Below are 18,724 nucleotides of genomic sequence, written 5' to 3' on the forward strand. Positions count from 1 at the left end.
TTTGTAAAATGAAGGAATTGGGAGGATACCTGACTTTGGAGTAAGGGGAGCCTACGCTGTTCCACCTCCTCCCCCATACGCTTTCTCAGCTTGCTTCATTGACTGTGTTTTGTTAAGAAAAGCAACGTAGCCACATTATCAATAATTGAAAGTCAACTACTCTCTGTCTACCAAAATCCCTGGCCCAAAACCTTGATACAATAATGATTGCTTTTTGGGTGGATTTCCCTATGATCTTATTTCTAATATATATATACACACACACACATACATCTCTGTAGTACCCCTGTAATTTTGCATCATGGTTTTTTTACCCCCAGTAAATTCGTGGTGCTGGATATCTTCTGTTTGCCCCAGCAGATTTTCTCACCAACTGCCTTCACCTTGCTCTGTGCCCCAGGAGGCTGCTGTGTGCTCCTTTGCCCTCCTTTGGCTTCTGGTTGGGTTTGAGGGATGTTTGCTCCCTGCCTCCCTCCCTTCCAGATCCCTGCAGACTAGCTGCATCCCTCCATCAAAGGCAGAGCTCTTGTCTGGGGACCCTCCTTATGTTCCATTGGGCCCCACTTACCCCTTCAGGCCGAGCCTGGAAGTAGAAACAGCTCCCCTCTGCTTTTCCAGTGCTGCCCACAACTTTGTAAATACCCCTTTATTCAACTCTCTTCAAATTTCCCAATTTTGGGTGTGTCATGTTTCCTGCTGGGGCTGACTGTCAGAGAATATATATCATTAGTATTTTCCAGATTCCTACACATAACCTACGTAGACTATAGCTGCATAGCATTGTGTTGAGTATATACATACATATACCAGAATTCACTTAACCATTCCCTTATTTAATTTGCTTCCCGTTTCTTCAGTATCAAAACCTCAGTGAAATACTCCCCAGACAAGAAACCGTGGTTTCTTTTATCTTTTAATTTTAAAAATAAATTTATTTATTTTATTTTATTTATTTTTGGCTGTGTTGGGTCTTCGTTGCTGTGCGCTGGCTTTCTCTAGTTGTGGCGAGCGGGGGCTACTCTTCGTGGCAGTGCGCGGGCTTCTCATTGCGGTGGCTTCTCTTGTTGCGGAGCACAGGCTCTAGGCACGCGGGCTTCAGTAGTTGTGGCGCACGGGCTTAGCTGCTCTGCGGCATGTGGGATCTTCCCGGACCAGGGATCGAACCTGTGTCCCCTGCATTGGCAGACGGATTCTTAACCACTGCGCCACCAGGGAAGGCTCGCCTCATTATTTTTAATGAAGAGTTGAATAGAATAGGATTGGGGAATTAATCTGAAGTATATTACTAACACTGCTTTACATTTTAAAAATACCTGACAGTTTCCAGATCATTTGAATATCCACAATCCGTTTGATCCTTTCAACCACCCTGGAAGGTAGAGCAGGTATTATTACCCCTTTTTAAATCTCCATTTTCTAGATAAAACAGCCTCAGAGAGGTCAAATGACATATCCAGGTTCAACCAGCTACTCAGTGGTAAAGCTTAGGTTCAAAGCTTTTTTTTTTTTTGGCTGAACCTCTCGGCTTGTGGGATCTTAGTTCCCTGACCAATCCCTGGCCCAGGCAGTGAAAGCACCGAGTCCTAATCACTGGACTGCCAGGGAATTCCCCAAAGCTTTTTTTTTTTTTTCATAAATTTATTTATTTATTTTTGGCTGCATTGGGTCTTTCGTTGCTACGTGTGGGCTCTCTCTAGTTGTGGCAAGCAGCGGCTACTTTTCGTTGCGGTGCACGGGCTTAGTTGCTCTGCAGCATGTGGGATCTTCCCGGACCAGGGCTCAAACCCATGTCCCCTGCATTGGCAGGTGGATTCTTAACCACTGTGCCACCAGGGAAGTCCCCACCCCAAAGCTTTTATTTTATTTTTTAAGTGAAGTATAATTGACTTACAATATTACATTAGTTTCAGGTGTACAACATAGAGATTCAATATTTTTATACATTACAAAATGATCACCATGATAAGTCTAGTTACCATCTGTCACCATTCAAAGTTATTACAGTACTATTGACTATATTCTCCATGCTGTACATTACATTCCTGTGACTTATTTATTTTATAACTGGAAGTTTGTACCTCTTAATCTCTATCACCTATTTAACTCATCCCTCTGCCCACCTCCCCTCTGGCAACCATCAGTTGGTTTTCTGTATCTATGAGTCTGGATTCAAAGCTTTTAAATGCTCAGCAGGCATTCACAATTGTTACCTGGTATACTATCTGCCCCCATCCCTGACATGCATACAACATTTGCCACAAAATGATTAAAAATTACCCAAGGACCTGGAGCTGGGAGCAGACTTGGGACTCAGGCCTGTATTTTCCTTCTTAGCCTAGGTCATTGTCTTCTTGACTTTTACCTAAAAAGAACTGCAACAGTTGCTGCTTCTCCCTCCAGGTTGCCTATGATTTGACTCTGCCCATCCTCACTGCCGCTATCCCCGCTTTCCCCGCCTGGGCTTTCCTCACCATACACTTGAATTAGTGCCACAGCATCACTCTAGGTTATTCAGACTAGAACAAACACTGATGGAGCCCTACTATGTGCCAGACCTTGTGCCAAGTTCTGAGGGTAGGAATGACTGCATCCTGGTCCCTGCCCTCAAAGACCTTCCGCGAGATGGGAGACCTGAAACAGGTCACTGCAACAGTGCAAGGAAAGTGCAGTGATGGGGAGATGTACAGGGACCTGAGGAGGGGCTGGGGGATGGCAGGCTTTCCTTCCCGTTGGTCTTCTGGCCGTAGGGTTCTCTTGCCTCACAGGCACTCGGTGTTCTGTGTATTCCCGTTCAAGATCCTTTACTAACTTCACAGTGCCAAGACTTCAGCTTGGCATTTATTTTCATTTTAGTTTTTTGAAGTACAGTCGATTTCCAATATTGTGTTAGTCTCAGCTTGGCATTTATTGTCCTCTGTTATCCGGCCCCTGCATTTTACCATTCCCCAGTAAACCCTCTGTGCCACTCATAGCTTCCTCCTGACTGGCCCAGGCACTTACTGCTGCATATTCCTATGATCTAGTCAAAGAATCGTCGTAATAACCTTATCCTACTTATTGCTTGGCTGTGTCACTCCACTAAGCATTTTTTCATGTTATTTCATGTAATCCTCATAACTCATTGTGGTATGTATCATCTTCCTCATTTTGTAGATGAGAAAACCAAGGTTCAGAGAGGCTAAGTAACTTGCCCAAGTCGCACAGCTAGAGCATGGCTGAATAGAACTCACCCTACCACCCAGATCAAACCCAAAGTCATCCTACTCTTGCCATCTACTCTACTGAGATGAGGAACGGAACATGGTGTATATAAGGGGTTAGTGATTCTGTCTCCTCACTCTTGCTGCTCCCACACCTGAAATGCTTTCTCCTTCAGGGATCTCAGGGTTGCACTTCCCTCAGTACAGCCCAGAGACCCTCCCTCACCTTGAATTCCCTCAGTTGTTGCTTGCTCCCTTTATACCATGTGATCATAAATTACCTAAGCTTCCATTGCCTTGGAACTGTTCTCTAGTGATTTCACAGAGGTGTGTCTGAGCCTGACTACAAACTACTATTCCGACTTGATAGACGGCCAACATTCATAATAACAACTAACAATTAATGTTGCTGAGAATGGAGAGAGTCATTCAGAACACCAGCAGAGGCATCAAGAAGGCCTCACAGTGTAATTAGTACAGTCATAACTCTGGGCTACAGTTTCCTCATCTGAAAAGTGCAGGGGCTCGATCTAGATGCTCTTCAGTCAAGAAATATTCACTGTACTCCCCCCATGCACCAGGCACGCCTCTAGGTACCGGGGATAAAACAGACAAAAATCCTTGCTTTCATTCTAGTAGAAGGAGACAGCAGACAATGTAAATAACGTGAAGTGTATATTATGTCAGATGGTGATAAGTATTCTGGAGAAATAGAAAGCAGGGAAGGGGGAAAGGAAATGCCAAGGAGTGACATTATCTGACTTACATTTTAAAAGGCTCACTAGCTGCTGGTGGAGAATAGACTGTAACAGGATAAGTGAGTGAGCGGGAGACCAGTGAGGAGGTAATTGCAGGAATCCAGATGAGGGCATTGGTGTGGCTTGGACAGGGAGTCCAAGAATGTGGTTCGAATTGTCACATTTTGGATATCTTCTGAAGGTAAAACCAGCGTAATTTACTGAAGGATTATATGTGTTGGCCGTTTCAAGGATGTCTCCAAGGTCTCTGTCTTGGAAGGAACACCTGAAGGATGGAGTGGCCATTAGCGACGAGGGGGAAGACTACGAGAGAAGCAGGTTTTGAGGAGACCACCAAGAGGAAATAAGGAAATATGGAGTAAGGAGTGGCTATATGAGTCTGGAGCTTAAGGGGGGAGGCCCAGGCTGGAGATATGAATGTGAGAGAGTCATCAGGGTATAGATGATGTATCAGACACCTCTTAGGCATGCCTTTGTTATTACTTTTTAAAGTGAGGTTTTTAAAAATATATATATTATTTATTTTTGGCCGCGTCAGGTCTTAGTTGCAGCACACGGGCTCCTTGTTGCGGTGCGCAGGCTTCTCTCTAGTTGCAGCATGCGGGCCTTGTTGCCCCGCAGCATGTGGGATCTTAGTTACCCCATCAGGGATCGAACCCATGTCCCCTGCATTGGAAGGCAGATTCTCAACCACTGGGCCACCAGGGAAGTCCCAGGCGTGCCTTTAAATCCTCTTGGCCTCACCTCTTTCTCCAGCTGATGTCAAGCAGCTGATGTTGGCCAGATTTGCAATGGGTAGGAACTGACAGTGCCTCACCCCTGCCTGCTTTGTGTACCTCTTGCTTCCTGCCCAAGGGTAGCTGTAGGACAGTGTGGGAACTCACTAAGCACTGCCACATGTACAATCCAGAACTGTGGGAGAGGTGATGCTCGTGGGGCCACCCTTAACCAATGGTGCATGGGAGCTGGTGGATAAATGAAGATCCCTCTTCCTCCTTGACAGACAATTCTGAATCTCCTCAGATGGTTCTCTGGAGTCAAGCATCAGTCTCCCACAGTGCTGCTCAGCTCAGTAATGCAACCTTGAATTGGTTTCCCTTTCTTCTCTGTTTCTCTTACCCTGTCCCTTATTTCTGCTCTCTGGAATTTAATTCCCATATAAACTACCTGCATGCAAACCTTTTATTAAGGTTCTGCTTCTAGGACAATCTGGGCTAAGACAAGTGGCATTTAGCACCATGAGACTGAATGAGATCCCCAATGGATTAATGAAGATCGGGAACAGATTTAGGGACTGAGCCCTAGGACCCTCCAACATTTCGAGGTGAAGGAGACCCTGAGGAATAATCAAGAGAATGTAGTGTCATGGAAGCCAAGAGAAAAAAGTGTTTCAAGGAAGAACGAGAGATCCGCTGATTCTTGCTAAGCGGTCAAGTATGATGAAGACGGAGTGATGACCACTGGGTTTAACCACAGTGGAGGGAGCTGGTGACTTTAACAAGGTACAGTTTGGGTGGAGTTGTGATCAAAATGGGTTTGAGACAGAAGCTGGAAGGGAAGTAAGGTCAAGAGAGACTTTCTTTTTCGATGGGAGAAATTATAGCATATTTATATATATTTATATACTGATGGCAAATGATTCAGCAAAGAGGGAAAAACAGATGATGCAGGAGAGAGGAGGGAGCATTGCTCGAGGGAGGAGGGGATGGGATCAGTGGCCAGTGCAGGTGTTTGCCTTAGATAGGAGCAAATGACAGCTTATCCCCAAACTGCAGGAGGGAAAGCAGGGGCTGTGGGCAAATGTTCACAACCCATGACTCACCGAATGCTTGAATTGCAAGAGGTCATTAAGACTTTGGGTCTGTGCCTTCCACCATCCCCTTTTACAGAGGAGACCTAGAGAGTAGAGACCTGCCCGGACACACCATCGATTAGAAGCCAAGGCTCCTCTGCCCCACCCAGCACCTTAGGGTTCTCCCCTTGGGCAGAATCCTGGCCATACTCAGTCACTCACCCCATCTGTACTCTGGGGGGTGGACATTAGTCCAGCGGACTCCAGGAAGGACATCAGTTAGGGAAATGGAGAAATGGCAAGCTTCAGAATAGGACCAACAAGCCACAGGGTGAATTAATCTGAAGGTCTATTGATGAGTTCATGGGATTTCTCTAGATGTATTTTGGAGTCAATGTAATCATTGCAAGGAAAGCTGTAAACTGGCAAACTGGGTTGAGAAAAACCTGCCAAAATGCAGGCGGATATTACCAATCCCAGTGCAAACAGAAGGACATACATCCTTCTGGAATAGAGATTACTAGTTTCAAATATTCTGTCAAGCCTTGTTTCCTAATTTGGGGTTTGGAAATATGGTCCCTCTCAACTTAGAGTTAAGTGCAGCCTGAGGAGGGGGCAGTGAGGTTACAGGAGGGGGAAGCACAATAAAGAGGCACAAACATGCTGGTCCCCTGGAAGAGCCACACCAGCCTTTGCCTTGACTTCCAGGAAACTTGTAAAACCACTGCATTCTCTTTCCCCTAATTCCATTCATTTCACAAACATTCTCTGCGCTTTTGTGCTAAGTGCTACAGGTATGTGGGGTAAGGGGGGAGGGGGGATATACAGAGCAGATGCACTGAATGAAGTCCTACCTTCAAATGTTTACAGTCGTATAAGAATAAACCCTTGGACTTCCCTGGTGGCGCAGTGGTTGAGAATCTGCCTGCCAATGCAGGGGACACGGGTTCAAGCCCTGGTCTGGGAAGATCCCACATGCCGCGGAGCAACTAGGCCCGTGAGCCACAGCTACTGAGCCTGCGCGTCTGGAGCCTGTGCTCCACAAGAAGAGAGGCCGCGATAGTGAGAGGCCCGCGCACCGCGATGAAGAGTGGCCCCCGCTTGCCGCAACTAGAGAAAGCCCTCGCACAGAAACGAAGACCCAACGCAGCCAAAAATAAATAAGTAAATAAATTAAAAATAAAGGAATTCCTTTAAAAAAAAAAAAAAAAAAAGGATAAACCCTTCACACTTTTGGCTGTGATTTGAGTCCGGTCAGTCTCCTGTTTCCCAGTTATCTCAGTCCTGGACAGAAGGGGTATACAATATGGGGAGCCCATGTCTCTAGCCACTGAAAAGATAGCTCCCTGACTGTGGACTCAAAAATATAAATTATGAACTACTCTTGGGTACAAATTACTCCCATGTAAGCTTGCTGAATGTGATCCACTTATCTCTAGGGCTGATCGCTAGTTAAATCCTGCCCAAGTAGCTGAAAGCCTGTTTGTTTAACAACCAACAGGAGAAAGGGGCCCTGCTGAAACTGGGGCCTAGCATAGAACCTTAAGCCAACGCTCTACTGTGTTTGTTCAGGGAATCCTTAAGCTGGCACAATCTGATGCTTCTCTTCCCCCTTCCCACCAAAGCAATATCTGAGGAGACCCACAGGCCCCGGTTTGGACTTCCATCACTCAGGTGTGGAGGGCAAGCCGAGGGGACGAGGAGCTGGATGCCACCACGTGATAACCCGGGACTGCCTCTCCACAGACACGATCAGGAGCTCTTCATTTCTGTCCCCCTCTGCAGCTGTTTCAAAGCACCTGCAGTATCACTGATTTCATGGAATCCTCACATGCTCCCCGTGAGGGAGGTGGGGCAGGTTTTTTTTTTTTTTATCACCGTGGTGCAGCCGAAGAGACTGAGGCTCCAAGAGGCGACAGGACTCAGCCCAGGTCACACGGTAAATAAGGAGCTGAGCTGGGACTCGAGTCCAGGTCTCCTGATGGTGACTCGGACACCCTGGTGACAGGGAGCCTCCTCAGCTCCTCCCCCTGCCTCGGCGGGAGGGGTGGCCTTCCCTCCCAGGACAGGATGACCTCTTTGAGCACCAGCTCTGCCCTCAGCAGCTGTATGACCTTGGGCAAGTTGTTTGAGGGTCTCTGTGCCTCCTTCCCCATGTGTCAAGTGAGCAGAACAATAATACTGGAGTCCCCATATGGTGTTTCGAAGGGGGAAATGAGATGGTACAGCAAGAGCAAAACACGCCGCCTGGCCTAGTGCAAGCATCAAGAAGTGTTATAGCCCCACCCCCAAAAGTCCTTTCCTCTAAGGCACAACCTAAAGACCCTATTTCAGAATCCTGCAGAAGGCTTCCTGCTTTCCTTCCTCCTCTCCTGCCCTCCTTCCCGCTCTCTCTCTCTCTCTGATAATGTTCCCTCCCATTTGTTCAGCTCTTTTTAACTTTTCAAAGTGCTTTTCCCTACCAGCACCTCTTAAGATCCTGCTGACAACCCCTTAAGATTATAGAACCCGAAATCTTCACTCCCTTCTTACAGATAAGGGGGAACCAAGGTAAGAGAGGCAAATCGGCTGCCCTGAGGCAACGCCTCTATTAGCTCCGGAGCTGGGACTCTCCCGCTGTAGTTATCACTCTGGGTTACTGGAAATCTTTAATTGTGTGGGTTTCCTTTTCTGCTTTTGGAAGTGGCGGGAGGGAACCTAATTGAATCTCTGTGAGCTCAGGATTACCTTTCAGAAGGAAAACAGTGGAGGGGAAAGTGGTTTGCAGCCTGGAACTCCCCACCCCCAAGCCACTCAGCCTCCCTGAACTTCAAGACCTGGGCCTGGGGGTTGGAAGGGCAACCCAGGCTAAAGAGCAAATTCCAGCTGACTCCCCACAAATGGGTGAGAGTTGAAAAGGTCAAAGGGCGCTGCTTCCGCCTGAGATTCCAGGGTCAGCTCTGCCATGGGGTATCTGAGAACACCCTGAACGAGTCAAGGTGCGCCTCCATTTCCTCATCTATAACAGGAACACTGGGTTTAGATAATGTCTCAGCTGCCTTTCTAAGAACCTGAAAGGGACTTGTTTGAGGACAGTAGTGAGCAATTTTCTTTTTTTTAATTTTTGAATTGTATTTTTTTTTTATACAGCAGGTTATTAGTTATCTATTTTATGCATATTAGTGTATATATGTCAATCCCAATCTCCCAATTCATCCCACCACCACCACCCTCACCACCACTTTCCCCCCTTGGTGTCCTGTCCATACGTTTGTTCTCTACATCTGTGTCTCTATCTCTGCCGTGAAAACCGGTTCATCTGTACCATTTTTCGAGGTTCCACATATATGCGTTAATATACGGTATTTGTTTTTTTCTTTCTGACTTACTTCACTCTGTATGACAGTCTCTAGATCCATCCACGTCTCTACAAATGACCCAATTTCGTTCCTTTTTATGGCTGAGTAATATTCTATTGTATATATGTACCCCATCTTCTTTATCCATTCATCTGTCGATGGGCATTTAGGTTGCTTCCATGACCTGGCTATTGTAAACCGTGCTGCATTAAACATTGGGGTACATGTGTCTTTTTGAATTATGGGTATATGCCCAGTAGTGGAATGGCTGGGTCATATGGTAATTCTATTTTTAGTTTTTTAAGGAACCTCCATACTGTTCTTCATAGTGGCTGTATCAATTTACATTCCCACGAACAGCGCAAGAGGGTTCCCTTTTCTCCACACCCTCTCCAGCATTTGTTGTTTGTAGATTTTCTGATGATGCCCATTCCAACTGGTGTGAGGTGATACCTCATTGTAGTTTTGATTTTCATTTCTCTAATAATTAGTGATGTTGAGCAGCTTTTCATGTGCTTCTTGGCCATCTGTATGTCTTCTTTGGAGAAATGTCTATTTAGGTCTTCTGCCCATTTTTGGATTGGGTTGTTTGTTTTTTTAATATTGAGCTGCATGAGTTGTTTATATATTTTGGAGATTAATCCTTTGTCCATTGATTCATTTGCAAATATTTTCTCCCATTCTGAGGGCTGTCTTTTCGTCTTGTTTGTAGTTTCCTTTGCTTTGCAAAAGCTTTTAAGTTTCATTAGGTCCCATTAGTGAGCAATTTTTTAAAAACTTTTTTTATTAGGAAAGTTTTAAAACAAATTCAACGTCAACAAAACCTTATTGTGAACCCCCCGGTATCCTCTGCCAAGCTTCCACAATCATCAGTGTTCTTTCTTGTTGCCTCTCTACCTTCCACCCTTGCCCACTTGAGGGTTACTTTGTAGAGTTCTTTTTTTCAGGTGAAACTTACAAACACAGAAATGCAGAAATCTTAACTGTGTAACATTAACAAATAGATCTGCCCATGTAAGCTATACCTCTATCATGACATAGAACATCTCCACTTTCCTAGAAAGTTCTCTCATGTCCATCCTGGGCAAACATCACATAAATGTGAGTTTAGCACACAGGGTTAGCAAACGCTCCCTTTTCGGGGCTGGCTAGGTCAGAATCAGATCTGCTGTCTTAAACTGTTATTCTGTTTTCTGCTTCTGTCCACTCCTGTCAGCTTTGTGTCCCTGGAGGTCACGGGTTTCTTCTGCGTGCACTCTGTATCCAGTTCTCCTGTTACGAGGACTTTACCACCCTGGCTACAAATTCTTAGAAGCTCTCTTTTCTTTTTCCTACTTACTTATTCTTCTCTGGGTTTTTTTCTTTTGTTCTCTTCCATTTTTCATTCCTATAACTGCTTTCTCATACCAGCTGCTGTTTCTCTCCTTTAGAACATTCTCACTTTTTTGTGTTCAGTCCATCTTCTCTGAGCTCACTGTCCTTTGTCCTTTTGGTCTGTTCGTACCCTGGACACTTGATACTCAGCCATAATTTCAGGGTCCAGCCCAAGGCACTTAGTCAACAGTGAGTGACTGAGTGAATATGCAAAGGGCCACGTGCTCCAGAAACACCTGAGTCTGGTAACTGTAACATGGTCCACTAAGGAACCCAACCTGTCAGCCTTACCATTTCTGGATCACATCTATCTCTCTGCATTGAGCACAACGCTATTTATCTGCCCTTTATCTGCCCTTTATCTGCCCCTTGGGAAGCCCCAGCATTTGAAAGGAAGGAGGCTGATTTCCTGGCAAAATGTGACCCAAAGGACCATCCTCCTCCCACCCCCCATCATTTAAAAGAAACCAACAACAACAAAAAAAAACAGAGCAAGCTGGGCTATCAGGGATACTTCCTGTTTTCCTCTGTTGAAAGCATCCTGGATAGATGAAACTGAGGGATCAAAGGGACTGTCTGCCTCTGGGGTTTGGGGACTGGCAGATTGGCTTTTAACCCTCTGCTGTCTCCTACTGTGAGTGGCATAGGCAGTTTATGTCTTCTATTTCCTGGGAAGATTCAATTTCTTGAGGGCAAGGGCCTTGTTAGTCATTCATTCATCAAACATTACTCTACCCTACCAAATGTCAAGTTTTGTTTGAGGATCTGGAGATACAGGGATGAATATGATACAGTCCCTGGCCTCTTTCATCTAACAGCAAGGACCACAAGTGCTAACATGATTAAGCACTTTCTCCATGTCAGGCACTCACTACATGCTTTTCATACATTAGTCCTCACAAGCTTATGGGCTATTATTATGACCATTTTACAGATAAGGAAAGCAAGGCTTATGGAGGTTAAATAACCTGTCATGGGCGCACAACTAGCAGATGTCAGGGCTGGGGTGAGAGTCCAGTGGTCTGACAGTTGAACCTACTTTCTTAGCCGCTACACTATGTCTCCCCGTGGAGAACCTACCTCCCTCTCTGAAACATGGTACTCATTGCTAGTAATTTCTGCTAATGCAGTTTATCTCTGGGCTTGGTCAGGGGGCTTCTGATGACCAGGTTTCTTTGCATCCCACTTACTGTACTGTACTAGAGCGGAGGTGAGTCGGCCTGCAGCCCCTGAAGCCTGGAAACAAGGCTGAGAAACCAGGGGCCACGTTTGACCCTGTTTGGGGGACAAAGAGTATGTCAGGCTCTTGTTTGCTCCCCCTCTCCCATTTCTGGAACAGATCAGTTCCCCCAGGTCTTTTTTGGCAGGGGGGTGGGGGGGAGGGTGCATTTTCTCCAAAGCCTTGAAAGAAACCGGAGACGATGTTGACAGGTAATAATAGTGACCAAGTGAACGTTTACAGAGCAATTATTCTAGGTCTTTGCTTATATCATCTGTTGCATCCTTGCAACAATAGATAGTACTATTTTATTTATTTATTTTTTCTATTTCTGGGGAGGATCAGAGGCTCAGAGTGATTAGTTAACACATCCCAAACCACGCAGCTAGACAGAGCCAAGATTTGATCCTAGGTTTGACTAACTCCAAAACCTACACTTTAATCATTCTGTTTCCCTGATGCTGAAACTTGGCAGAGGGAGGAAGGACCCGCCTTCCTGCTGAGAACCCTGACAAACCATAAGAGCCAGGTGAGGATACCAAGTAACCTTGAGATCTGTTGGTTAGGGATGCCTGGCACAAAAGGATCTTAAAGTGCTCCCGACTCTGCAATTCTATCTCTTTAAGACCCAGAGCTCCCCTGCCAAGCCTACACCATGATCCTCAGAGATTTCAGGGGTGGGGAAACTGGATTGAACGTGCTGACATACAACAAGCAAAAAAAGACCTCAGCATTTTTGCCTCGCCTGGGTGGCTCCGGCCTTTTTTTCTTTTTTTCCCTCTTGCTCTCATTTATTTATTACTGTGCTATTCCCTGGCCCTGCTGCTGTGTCAATACTGATAAAAGCAAATCGCCCCACAAACAGGTGCAGCCGGAGCTGCCCCTTGGACAGCTGCCAGGGAATGTGATCGCTCAGCTGGGGTGACCTACCCCTGCCCAACCCCCTTCTCGGGTTCCAGCCCAGGGCATGTGTCCTTGGGCAGTTAATGCCGGTTCAGAGCCTGGTATCTCAGTTGGCATCACGGACTCACGCTGGCAGGTGTGGTGTGGTGGGCGTGTGCAGGACAGAGGGAGCCTCCAAGAGTTATCAATCTATTTCCTCTTTCGGTTTCTTGTAACAGATTCATCCTATGTCACCAAGTCCCTCCTGCAACTATTTGAAAATATTTTCCTGAGAATATAACTGCCTGATTTTTCTAGGTAAGATATTTTTTCCCCCAGACCTACCCGTTTCCAAATTCACACATCAACTTGCAAAAAGACATTTTCTCAGCACCTCCTAGGGCTGAGCTGAGAGTTCACCTAAATAAACATTTTGTGAGCCAACCGTGTTATCCAGAATACATTTTGATGCTACCCAGCCATGTGACTTTGACTCGTTTGAAAAAGATTATATTTCATTCCCCCCTCCCCCATTCCCGTGTTTTGTCCTTAAGCATCCTCTCCCCACTTCCCTAGGGCACCCGCCTTTTCCGGAAATGCCCTAGCCCGGCGGGCAGCCTCCACATCCCGGGGAGGTAGCACTGGGACAATAAGGCAGTGGCAGCGCAGGCGGGCCTGGGGCGGGGGTTGGCGCTGCTGGAGGGCAGGAGCTGTAGCCGCCAGGCCGCCGGGCCGCCGCAGAGCAGCGCAGCTCGGGGAGGGGAGGAGGTGGCCATGCAAATGAGGCGGCGGCGTGCGGGCACCGCCCCCTTACCCAGGGGCCCTCTGGTTGCCAAAACAGACCATTCCCCAGAACAGTCGCCTAGAAACGGGCGCTGTCCTAGCAGCCTCTCTAGCGGCGAGACGGCCTCGCTGCCAGGAGGAGCTGGGTCAGGGTGTTCAGACCTCCTCAGCACCCCCTCCCCACTGAGTCTCTACCTCAGGGAAGGGAGCGGTGGCTGGGGCCTCTCCTTGGAGCAGGGGAGGGCGCTAATTGGATTGGAACACTCCAGAAACACATCAGCTGCTCCTCCCTGGAGGAAGGGGGTGGGGGTGGGGGTGGGGGTGGGGGTGGGGGTGGGGGGGAGGCTGCAGACTGTCTTTGTGATGACGGGTCTCAGCCTCAGCCTCGCCGTAGCCATGCCCTGACCTGGTCCTCACCAGCCTCTGCCCACCCAGAGCCTTCCTAGGGCACAGTGGCAAGCTCTTTGTGGAGTGGAGGAGGTAGATATGGATCAGATAATTGCCAAAATGAAATTCAGCCATGATAAGGAGGGGTACATGATGCTATAGGAATTCAAGATACGGGATCTGACCTGCTTTGGAGAAGTCAGGGAGAATGCAGGTTTGCTGCTGCTCCCAAGCTGGTACCTTAGCTACTTTTTTCCTCGACACACCCTTTCTCAGCGGGCTTCCCTCATCCGGCCCAGCCTATGCTGACCTGGCTGTTCTGAACCCTGGGACCAGTGACTTTTTCCTACCTCATTTGGCACCAAGAGACCTACCTCCTTGTCATTTAAGTGTTTCTTGCCTCTTATCAATTAAACTACAGTATACGCTTCTAAAAGGCAGAACCCATGTAATTCTGTGATGCCACACCTTGACAGGTGAAGAACAAGACAGATTTTAACAGATCTCTTTGAATTTAAGTGCCAGTGATCTTTATCATCCTGAGAGGCCTCTAAGGTTGCCTTTGCAGTAACTGTTTTAGATTGCTTTCAGACAATACTAAAACCTCACAAAACTCTGAGATTACAGAGGGGAGTAGATCCAGTGACAGCCTGAGTAACAGTAAGCCAACAGGTGGGCTTTAGAGAAAGTGAGTGACTGCTTAGGACACAGCATTCCACGTGGTCCAGATGCTTGCAAGCCATGGAGAGAGGTGTTATGTGAGCACATGTCTCTGATGGGGGTGGGAGGAAGTCCCCTCCCTGCATAATCCACAAGAGGCCTTGGGAGTCTTATGGACTAAACATCAAGTCTTCATTCAGCCTGGCTTAGGAAGGCAGCATGTAATTGTGTAATCTCTCCCTCCTTCTTTTTTCTCCCTTTCCTTCCTCATGTATTGAGTGCCTACTGTGTGCCAGGCACTGGAGATTCAGAGAATGATTAAACTGGTATCGTTCTATATTTGTAAGGAGAAAAAAAATGCACAGTGTCGGAGACATTTGCACGTCTTATGGTCACTAGTATCTTTTGATCCTCTTTCCTATGTTTGTGGGTTTTCCCCACATCATAAATCCCACTTCTCAGCATAAAGGCCAGAAATGTGCTTTCTTAGACTTCTTTGCAGCTAAGATATAGGTGTGTGACCTAGGTTCCACTAATCAGATGCAACAACATGAGACTGATTTGGAAGAGAGCAACTGAGGAAGCGGGCATCCCAGAAAAGGGGGCTGGGGAGGTACCTGGCCTTTAGAGCAACAGAGGAGATGTTTGGGGATCCAATTTTCACTACTGTTGAAGGAGATGAGGTGAGGCAAGTTGTAGAATTTGTGCTGATTGAGAGCTGCCATGGTGGCTTTGCCGGAAAAGTATCAATACCTCTGGGTGGTTTGGGTGTCATCCCTGAATACTGGACCTTTGTAACAATCATCCCTTCTGGATTCTGTGAGCCTCTTAATATTTTTAAATAAGTTCTTTTTCTGTTAAAGTGGATTCTGTTGTTTGCAGCTAAGAACTCTGATACAGATGGATGGACGGATGGATGAGTAGGTGGGTAGGAGTGTGGGTGAAGGGTGGGTGGATGCGTGGGTAGGCACCAAAATATTGAGTGATTTTTTTGGGAGATGGGAGTATAGGCTATTTTTTCTCTCTGGTTCTGTTATTTTCTTCTTTCTCTTTCTTTTTTCTTCTGCTTTTTTTTTTTTTTTTTTTTTTTTGAATGAAAGAATGTTACTTGTACAATAATAAAAAAGCTATCAGAAACCCAGATCTAGAAGAGCTCACAGTCCAGAGGCAGATCAGCACAGGGAAGGTAGAAGCCAACTCTGGACACTGGGGGTTCCAAGCCAGTATCAGCTCTGGAGAGGCCGTGACTCCAGACTCAGATCCCGCTGTCTCAGACAGCCTGCCCTGACCACCAGCAAAAAGCCTGTCTTCTCTTTCTCTCCTTCCTCTGAACCCACACCCAAGGCTGTGCCCACCACTCCAAGGCATGCACTTGGCTCATCCTGCCTTGTGACATTGTTCCTATTGTTACCCAACAATACTACTTTACCGTGAGCAAGGATGACACGCACATTTGTGACTCATCCCATATTGTTCTGCCCTCTCCCAGCTCTGAAATTCCAGCGGCACTATATGTCCTTTGGCTGGCAAGTACCACAACCTTGCTCTGCAGCTCTTTTTCACATGGGCATGTCCCATCACCCAGCGTAGACTCAGCTCCCTGGAGGCTGAGATTGCAATTTATGTGATTTTTGCAATCCCCATTCCCCATGGGTCTGCAGGATGTAGGATTTTATGATATGTCTATAGAAGATGAGGATCATATGGTTTCTTTTCACTTTGATGACTTCACCATAGCAAAATCATAAGCTTTTGCGGACAGAGCCCTTTTCCTTCCTTCCTTCCTTTGTTCATTCATTCAGCACATAATGAATAACTATGATGTGCCAGGCACTGTGCTGAGTGCTGGAAATAAATAAGGCATAAATCCTCTTCTTAAGGTCTCAGAGTTTAATAGCAAGAAACATACATTGGCAAATAAACAGGAAAAAAGTGGTAGAAGAGCTCAGATAGGCAAGTGTACAAGGTAGAGAAGAGAGTGGCTGCTTGGGGGCAGAAAGGGCTTTTCCATAGGAATAATATCAAGTGCTCATTCTAGGACAGCTCCCTCCTCAGTACTTGACATATGCTCATTCGCTTAATCCTTGCAACAGCAACAAGGCAAGTGCTATTATTACCCCCATTTTACAGGTGAGGAAACTAAAGCCCTGAGAGGTTTAATATCATAGAAGTTTGCATGCTGGTAAGCTGTAGGGCTGGGACGTGCACCCAGGCCTTTCTAACATCAGTAACTGTAACTGTTGTGTCGTACTGCCCTGAGTGGATTCTGGAAAGGTGAGTAAGTGATTGCCAAGCATGGAGGCCTTCTACACAGGCCAGGGCACGGAGTGGCTCATGCTTCTTCTGCTCTTCTGCTCAGCTAGGACATACGCGCATAGGAGAACGGTGTGATGTGGGGGTGACCACTCAATGACAATTGAGAAATCACTACCACAGCCTTGGACTTCAGTTGTTCCCTTTGTCCCTTGATGCGTAATTGCAGTGCTGAAGAGTGGTGACCTAAACAAAATGGTGAGATTGGCAGAATGGGCTTCTCCTCCCTGGAAGGGGGTCGGGGGGACCCCTGGCTTTGGAGTCACAGGGACTTGGGATCCAGTCCCAGCCCTGCTACTGAGTGGCTGAGTGACCTTGGGCAAGTCACTCAACATCTCTGAACCTCACTATTCTTGACTGTTAATTGAGGATAATAACTTCAGTGTTGACATAAGGTTAAATGAGATAACGCATGTAGATCAGTTTAGAACTACTGCCTGGCATGTAGCAAGCTGGCCAAAAATGGCATCTATTCAAGTTCCAATCCCTAATCTACAGCTCCAAAACCTAAAAGCTCTGAAAAGAAAACACATTTGGCAAAAAAACCTGTCCTGAACAAATGCAAAGTCATTTAAGTCTTTCTTTAGTCGCACCTGGTATGATGATCCATGATCCATACACTTCATTGCAGAAATAGCAACATATTTGGATACAGAATGCTGCCCACATCCTGCTAGAGGCATTACAAAATATACAGTACAGGGGACTTCCCTGGTGGTCCAGTGATTAAGACTCCATGCTTCCACTGCAGGGGGTGCGGGTTTGATCTCTGGTTGGGGAACTAAGATCCCGTGTGTCTTGTAGCGTGGCCCAAAAAAAAAAAAAGAATTACAAAATGTATAGTACAGGCACTGCGTTGCTTTTCTAAAATTAAAAAACAAACAAACAAAAAACAAACCCTGAATTACAAAGCACATCTGACGCCAAAGGCATCAGATAAGGTGTTTTGACTTGCATTAGTTCCCCTCTAGACCACTCTCTCTACTTCTGATCTACTTCTTAATCCCAACTGCTCAAATGGCCCTCGGCATCTAGAATCAACCTTTCCCTCCAACAGAAATACATACCCATCCACACATCCTTTGGGCTTCCCAAAGACTTGCCTCCTGTGACCAAGTTCCTTTGCTTCCAACGATTCCTCCATTCTACTTTCCGCCAATCCAATAGAATTTAGGTGCTCTTTTCTCCTGTACCCTGGTAGAGAAGATGGGACTTTGGAAATGTGTCCTTCTCTGAACTGCTCTGGCAGTATGGTCTCAGCAAGTTGTTACCTGCCCATGAGCTGCAGTTATTGCAAGAAGTCCCTATTTGTACTCCAAATATTGTCTGCTGACTGTATAAGTGACGTCTGGGATATAACTGTGCTGCTCCTTTTGAACTGTGCTGAAGCTTTGGTTGTTTTTCCACTATGAATTTCCCCAGCTGACTAAAGCCCAAAATAACAACTCTCCTCATTTGCAGGATTGCAACAATTTCTGAAGGGAAAAAGGAGTCCTCGTGTTGGAAACCACTGAGCTGGGTTGTCAAGGCAGTGCGTCATTTCCCCTTTAGCAGAGTGGGAGTCATGAGACCTGAGGTCAGGTTCCAGCCCCTCCCCTGGGTGGCTGGATGATCTTGGGGGCAGCCCCGTGTGACTTGGAGAGCTTCGGTTTCCTCATTCTGAGCAGAGATCATGGAAATTATTTGGCAGGAGTGTCAAGAAGATTAAATGAGATAATGAAAGGGCTCTGAAAGCTGATGTGCTGCACAAACGTAAGGAGTGTTGTTGTCGTCTCACACATACTGTCAGCTTCTTAAGAGCAGGGACAGTGTCTTCTGTTTTTTATCTTCGGTTCCCTCAGTGACAACCCACCCCCCCACCTCCTGCACTCAATGCGGGACTGTGGAGATGACCTCGTAAAAGCACGGTGAAGTGACTAACACGGTGGATTAGCACCTAGAAGTTGCTTAATACACACGGTAGCTGATCCCTATGCATGTGCTGTTGTACAGACAGGCGGTATAGTGCAGAGGTTCAG

General features: G+C 46.6%; 1 long non-coding RNA gene across 2 annotated transcripts; it reads right to left on the reverse strand.

Moving 5' to 3' along the window:
• Window positions 1–878: 878 nt before the first annotated feature.
• Window positions 879–18,154, reverse strand: LOC132374727 (uncharacterized). Of its 2 annotated transcripts, none has more exons than XR_009505747.1 (3): window positions 17,774–18,154; window positions 17,300–17,503; window positions 879–1,173 (listed from the first exon to the last, which is right to left on the reverse strand). It is a non-coding gene; the product is annotated as an uncharacterized LOC132374727 (long non-coding RNA). The 2 variants fall into 2 exon arrangements; XR_009505746.1 differs by lacking the exon at window positions 879–1,173 and adding an exon at window positions 16,266–16,892 and having other exon boundaries at window positions 17,774–18,153.
• Between the last annotated feature and the right edge of the window lie 570 nt (window positions 18,155–18,724).

This window comes from Balaenoptera ricei, chromosome 11, assembly GCF_028023285.1.
Source record: "Balaenoptera ricei isolate mBalRic1 chromosome 11, mBalRic1.hap2, whole genome shotgun sequence".
Classification (NCBI taxonomy): Eukaryota; Metazoa; Chordata; class Mammalia; order Artiodactyla; family Balaenopteridae; genus Balaenoptera; species Balaenoptera ricei.